Consider the following 7,652-nt stretch of genomic DNA (forward strand, 5'->3'; position numbering starts at 1 on the left):
ATTTCGATCCTTTACTTAGAATTGTTCCCTAGTTTTTTTTCTTGTAATTGTTTTTGTTATATTTAGACCCCCCCTCATCCTTGTTCACGTAGCATAAAACCAAGCTAGATACTCTTTGTGACAACGATTCTTACTTGCACCACTACATGTATTTTTAAGAGCTTTGGTTTTTTATTTGGCCGCCTATAATAGCACACCAAAGGGTCAAGGCATGAAAACAATAATTAGTACCTAATTATTGTTATTATAATCCTTTTAAAATGACTAAATACATCCATGAAACCAATCTAGCTAAATCAATGAAACATTCCATACTATCTTAAAAGAAAAGGGTTAACCTCAACACCAACCCTATCATCTAAATCATTAAATTAATCATTGATGAATTTTGTTTTATATATACCCTTGACACTTCCCTTAGGTCATTGTTAGTGGTTGATTGTGTTTGCTTAAGTCAAATGCATGTTATTTATGATTAAGAATATGAAAAATAGTAAATGGAACAATGTTGAAATGTGTTTTTGGTTGTTATAGGTAGTATAGACTTTGCTTACTATTTCGCTTATGATTTTCGGTTTCTTATTGTTTTGATGGTTCAAACAAGTTGTGTTGAGCATGCTTAAGCTATGATTGCTAAGTTTAGGTTATTTCCTGGCTTCTTAATACTTGTTTTTTGGTTAAAATTTTACTCGGCAATTCTAGGTTTTTCTAGGTTTCTAGGTTGATATTCATTAGATGAACATTACTTTAGGCCCTTGATTTCTATGTCTTTTGGATCAATTGTCGGGTCTTACACGTATTTTAACTTATTGATCATTAATTTAGGATCCTAAGGGTTTAAAAGCACCGAAATCATGGCATTTGATCTTCGGTTCTTTCATTTTCTTCTTTACAAAAAAATCCAATAATTATGATATTAGGTTGATTATCGTGTTAATCTAACCCCAAAATCTTGTTTGAATGTTGGTTTTACATGTCTTAGTACCTTCAATTTGACATGATCTAATCTGAAACGAGATTCATATTGCTGGGTTCTTCAACGTGTTCTTCATGAATTTCCAGCAAAAACCTTTTGTTAGATCTTCATTTGCTTTGTTTTTGTCTTTGGATTATGTTTATGGGTTTGGTCCTCAGGCTAGGAAGACTTGCACTGTAAGATACTAATCTAGTATTAAAAATACTTTTTTCTTTTAAAAAAATTACAAACAAATCAAACAAATTCCATATACAAAATATACAAATATATGTTTTATTTGTGTGCATATAATCAAATTCTAAAAGTTTTTTTATGCATATTTTATATAAAAAAACAAAAATTGCATTTTTATCATGCTTTGAAAAAAATACAATATTAAGTATCACAACCAGTTTATGTTTATCCATTAGGATTATACCAAAATCTCAAAAATACCATAAAAATTTATTTATTTAATTAATATTCGGGCTATGAATTTTACAACGTAATGTATATTTCCAGTATTAAATGAATTAATAAAGATAAATTATAGGAATTAGTTGTAGACTTTAATATTTGGGGTATAAAATTACATTGTAAAGTATATCCCCATGTATTAAAGATACAAAGTAGAAATAAATACAACATTGCAATTTAGGCTTTAGAACGATTAGGTTTTAGCATGATAAGACAGAAACCTCTTTACTAAAGAAGATATATTTTGAACCTTAGACAGATCAACGAATAGAAACATAACTTAGAAAACACAATCGATCAATAATGTAGTTTATCATAAGTAGGGTGCACTAGAGGTAATGCGTCTTCCCTATGTATAACTAATCCCTTTACTCAGACTCTAGGAGACCAATAGATTTTTTTATTCATAATAGATTTTGAGCTTGGGTTTTGGTTTACTGTAAAATAATTTATTGTTTTATAAAAGAATTATTTTTTGCCAACTCATTTTGTTTGGTCAGCCTAAGAATTAACAACTTGAATAATGGCCTTTCACTATTCAAAAATTTGATTTTCTAAGTAAAAACATCTAGTTTTTAAGGCAACACTTGTAAGGTTTTTCATCTATTTATGACAGGTAATTAGGAAAAATGACGAGAGTTAATTGTGGTAATTCTTTATTATTCATTGTTCTAAAAATCAATATAAAAAAGGTTTAATGAGAGATGTTTTGTGCACCTTTATAACATTTTATTTGTCTTCTCCTTTAATCTTTTCCAATTTATTTTGCCTCTAGATTTTTCCTCTTTTCTCCTCTGTTCTAGAGCTCAGGTTCTTATCCTTTGTAGAGATATTTTGAGTCTTGTTCTCATGACATCCAGAACCTTGTTTAAAAGCACAATTAAAAAAAAGTGATGTTGTTGAAATCTCGGGAGATTAATTGCAATCATTCCATTTGCATCAAGAAATGATCGATAAAGCTTTAAGAATGAAAGGTTTATTCTTGACAAAAACATATTTTTATCTGAATCTAATTCTAAGTGCTTTAACAATTAAGTATCTTACATCTACACTGACTTTAGCTTAGTATCTTGGTTTGATTCAAGTGTTACCTTAAATATTCAAATGTATGCTTAACATAGATATTAGATTTTGTTTTTAAATTTTAATGCAAGAATATATATTTTTACCTTGTTATATAAAATTTTAAATAATAAAAGCTACGTAATTGAAACCTTTAAATTATCACTAATAATAATTTCCACTTCTATAAATGAACTTGAAATTTTATTTTCAAGGAAATTTTTGGCATGGTTTTGAAAATCTTCAACTTGGGTGTTATGCCAAAAGATATTAGTAATGCCTTTATTACACCAATATCAAAGGTTAACGGAGAGGATAAATTTTCTTAAATGAGACCTATTAGCTTTGTTACTGGTTTATATAAAATCATTACTAAGGTTCTCATTTAATTTGAAGAATGTAATGTATGAAGTAATTGATGATATTTAGTTATATTTCATTGTAAAAAGATAAATTCTACATTGTGCTCTTATTAGGAATGAGATATTACATAGCATGAAGATATAAAAAAATCACTAGCTTCATTTTAAAAATTGACTTTCATAAAATGTTTAATTCAGTTTTATAGGATTTTATGATGGAGATAATGAGATACATAGGGTTTAGTCAATCATGGTATTGTTGGATGAAAATGCATTAGTACTTCTAAGATATCAGTCTTGATTAATGGCTCTATTACAATATAATTTGCAATGGAAAAGGGTATGAGGTTGCAAAGAGTGGAATTTTCAAAGGAGTTACCTTGAGAAGTGATATGACACTTTCTCATTTGTAATATGTTGATGGCATGATAATTTTTATCCCAATAGATAAGGATCTTAAAAGAATTTTGAGGTTATTTTAATTATGTTATGGTTTGAAAGTAAATTCTTACAAAAATTCACTTATTAGTCTAAATGTTGATTTTGAACTATTGTGTGAAAGTGGCTCATGTTCTGAAATGAAAGTTAGGTTTCTGCCTTTTAAGTATTTAGGTATTCCATTGGATAGGAGTCTGAAATAATTTTTTACTTGGAATCCTTTTTTCTAAAAGATAAAAAAACAGGCCTTCTTAACTTGGAATGGAAAATGCTTTCTTTAGGTGGAAGAATATGTTTACTTAAATTAGCTTTGTCAAGGCTACCTCTCTATTATCTCTCCATTCATAAACTACAAAAGAGTATTTCATATAAATGATGTAGTAGAAAAGGATGTAATTGAAAATAAAATTCAACTAAAAAAATAAGTCATGTCAACTTGAGTTAACCTGTCAAACCTAGGTCATAAGACTAGGATAACTTCATAGAAAGCAAATCAAAATAAATTATGAAGCTCAATTCTCAATCAACTTAATATTAAAAGATGAAATTGAAAAAAATAATTAAAAAAAGAACACAAAATACCACCCAAGTCAACTTGATTCAACCATCCAAACTCATGACCAGGGGGATAAGATTGGGATAACATCATAGAACATAAATTAAAAAAAAAAACAAATTATAAAGCTTAACATAAGTTGAAATTCAATCTCTAGCAAATAAAATATTGAAGGACAAAAACTAAGAACAAATATAATTAAAAAAAATGACAAAAACAATTTGATTCAAGCCCACTCGAGTCAATATGCAAAATCTCTGACTTGGTCATGATATTAGAGTGACCGCGTTTGAAAGCAAGTTGAATAAAATCATTAAGCTCAATTATCGAACAACTTAATGTTGAAGGACAAAACTAAAAAAAATTAAAGCATCAGGAAAAAAAAAGAGTCAACTTGGGTTAATTTTCAAACCTCATGACTAGGGATATAAGATTGAAATAACCCAATAGAAAGGAAAGGCAAAAAAGGTGTGAAGACCAATTTTTAATAAATTAAATATTAAATGATTAAATAGAAATAAATCAATTTAGAAAAAACTAAAAAATAAAAGTTAACATATATTAAGTTTTGAAATCGGTGACATTGGTCATAATCCCATAAAAGACAAACCATAAAAAATAATAAATCAATACTCTAAAAAAAGGTGAAAAAAAACATTAGCTTTAAAAAATGAAAAAAAAAACTAAACAAATTCTAGCAAACCTCCTAAACCTAATCTAAGCTCTAAACCTCCCAACCGGTAAAATCCTTTACCCGAGTTGAATAAAAAAATTGATTCTCAACCAATTTAATTTTGAAGGATGAAATCTTGCAATAAAAATATCAATTTTAAAAACTTGCAAAAGTAAAAAAAGATAGCAATAAAAAAAAATGGATCAACTTTGATAGGAAATAAAACCTGTAGAGGATGAAATTTTAAAAAAAAATGATATGAAAGTGTAAAAAAAAATATAAAAATGATCCAAAACAAAACAAATAACAAACAAAAGAATGAGGATAAAATTTAAAAGATTAAAAAAATAAAAGGGATGAAATTAAAAAAATATTTATAATTTTATGATGTAAGTGTGTTTTAAATTTTTTTTTTTAAAAATATGACTCGAGGCATAGACTCGACTGAGGAAAAAAAAGGTTGACATATGGACATACCTAAAAACAAATGGAAACCCACAACCAAATAATGGTTAAAAAAATCATATAGAAGGAAAATAATGAAAAAAAAAAACAAAGCCTAATAAATAATGATATAAATATTGAATGATAAAATTGAAAAACATGAGTTAAAAAAAAAGATGAAAAAAAATCCTGGTGAATCTTTTAAACTTGGACATACATTTCAAACTCACAACTCATGAAATCCTAGAATCAGGATTAATTAAGAATCTCAATTCCCGATAAAAACTTAATATTGATTAGCCAAAATAAATCCAATAAAAAACAATAAATAAAAAGATCTAAGAAAACCAGAGTCATTTATCAATGAAAAATCCTAGAGAAAACAAATAGATAACAATAAATTAAGAAGATTATCTTAAGTAAAAAAAAAAAGAAGTCAAAATAATGAAAATAAAATTTGAAAGATAAAAAAATAAAGGGGTGAAATAGAAAAATAATTATAATCTTATAAATTGTTTAAAAAATCATTTCAAATATTATAGGATAAAATTATGAAAATAATATCAATTTAAAGAATTAACCAAAAAATCCCAACAAAAAACAATAAATAAAAAGATCCGAGATAACACGTTTATTTTCAAGATCACCAAAACATTCTACATGAAAAAAGCTAAGAAATTGAAGTCAAGTCTCCAATCCACGTGTGTTTGGTATTGTGGTAGCTTTTATGGTTGTGGTTTGAAAATAAGTTGTTTTACAAAAAGTACTTTTAGTTGAGGTTGGTTTGGCTTTTATATATGTTTGGTTAAAACTGTAATTGAAATTGAGGTTAAACAAAAAGTAGTTTAATGTGTTTGGTTAAAAGAATGCTTTTCAAATTGAGGCTAAATATATATTGATGGTTTTTAAATTAAATATTGTAGATTTAACTACTGTTATTACATCATGAAATAAATAATACTTATATCAAACATTTTTAATTGTTCCATTAAACTATCTACAATTTCATCGCATACGAAATCCATCCGATAAGGACTACAGTTTTCTTGGTTTCTTAAGCGCGTAACAACATCAGGTAAAATATCATCAGGAATAAAATTGGGATTGCGATCAAATTTTACAAATGCGACATCATCAAACGACTTCCTTCTAATTTTTTGAATAAAACACAATTAAAAATTAAAATTAAAATTAAATTTTTTTAACTGAGTTTATAACCCAGCTCAATATATTTAGCTTTGTACCGGACCTGGTTCGATCAGAATAGTGGAGAGTAACTCCACTCTTCATGTGAACAATGGAGTTTCACTCTCCATTGTCCGCACAGCTGCTTTCCACAAACTTATGATTTAAATAAAATTTATATGGATCTCATGTAAACAGTAAAATATGTTTTAACATTATCAAACATTCACCATGTGTGATTTATTTTAAAAGTAAAAACTGTCGCGTAAACAGACAGACCAAGGCAATATTCGATGGCATGATGACCCTTCACGTGCCCGTGTACTAATATTATATTAAAAAAAAAATCGCGAAGAAAAAACCATTGTCATGTTTATTATATACGTCTCCAAGGACATAAAATTAATTTAACTATTTAAAAAAAAAATTGAAAAGACAAAAAGCTGTTACATCTTGGCAGGTGGCCGCTTGATGAAGATTGTACAAATAAATCATATTATTTTATTTAGCTGCCACTAAGGTCATCGTGTTTCACTGGCTTTTCTCTGGGGATGGATCCTGTCTTCTGGTTTCTGTTTGTTCCTCCTCACTCCTTCAGCCATGTCCGGGCGGAGATTTTCTTAAGCTGTTGGTGGCTCTACCCTTTTGTGCTAGTTTAAGCTCCTAACTTTATGTTTTGTCTGCAGAGTGCTATTTTACCTATATTCTATGCTCCTTAACCTATAATTCTGCATCATAGAAGGGTTACCTATCTATAGTTTTTGAGACATTAATAGGGGAGTTTAAAAACATCTTAAACTAAAGAGTTGATTGTTATTTAATCCTTGTACGTTAAAGGAAAAAAAAACAAACTAATTCCTGTAATATTAAAATTAAATAATCATTTTCAGTTCGGTTCGGTTTTTATAAAAAAAAATAACCAAATTGATATAAAAAAACCAAAACTGGTTCAAACCAACCGATTTCGGTTAGGTTCTGTTCGGTTTTTTAGGAAAAAACCGGTTCAAACCGGTTTGGCTCAGTTTTTTCTGGTTTGGCTCGGTTTTTTCGGTTTTGGCTTAATTTTTCAGCTTGGATCGGTTTGGCTCGGTTTTTTCTGGTTTTTTCGGTTTGGGTTCGGTTAGGTTTTTTCAGTTTCAGGCTTATAAAATCGAACAGAACCGGTCAATTTTTTTAAAATTTTAATCGGTTTAATCGTTTTTTTTCATGATTCGGTTTTTTCGGTTTTCTTAGTTTAATCAGTTTTTTTGGGTTTTTTGCCCGCCCCTAATTGTCATGCTTAAATTAATATTAGTTTATTTCAAATATATTTTTCTTTTATCTCAAACTTTCCATCATGTCTACTAGGTTTTAACCTTTTGTATAAAAAAAATCAAAATAAAATGAAAAAGAATATGGAATGGACGAAAAAGAGTAAATTATATATGAATATAAGAGCATAGGGATTGAATGATATTTTATTAAAAAAAGGACTAATTTACTATTTTTGCTAAGAAATAG

The sequence above is a fragment of the Populus nigra genome, chromosome 9 (genome assembly GCF_951802175.1).
Source record: "Populus nigra chromosome 9, ddPopNigr1.1, whole genome shotgun sequence".
Lineage (NCBI taxonomy): Eukaryota > Viridiplantae > Streptophyta > Magnoliopsida > Malpighiales > Salicaceae > Populus > Populus nigra.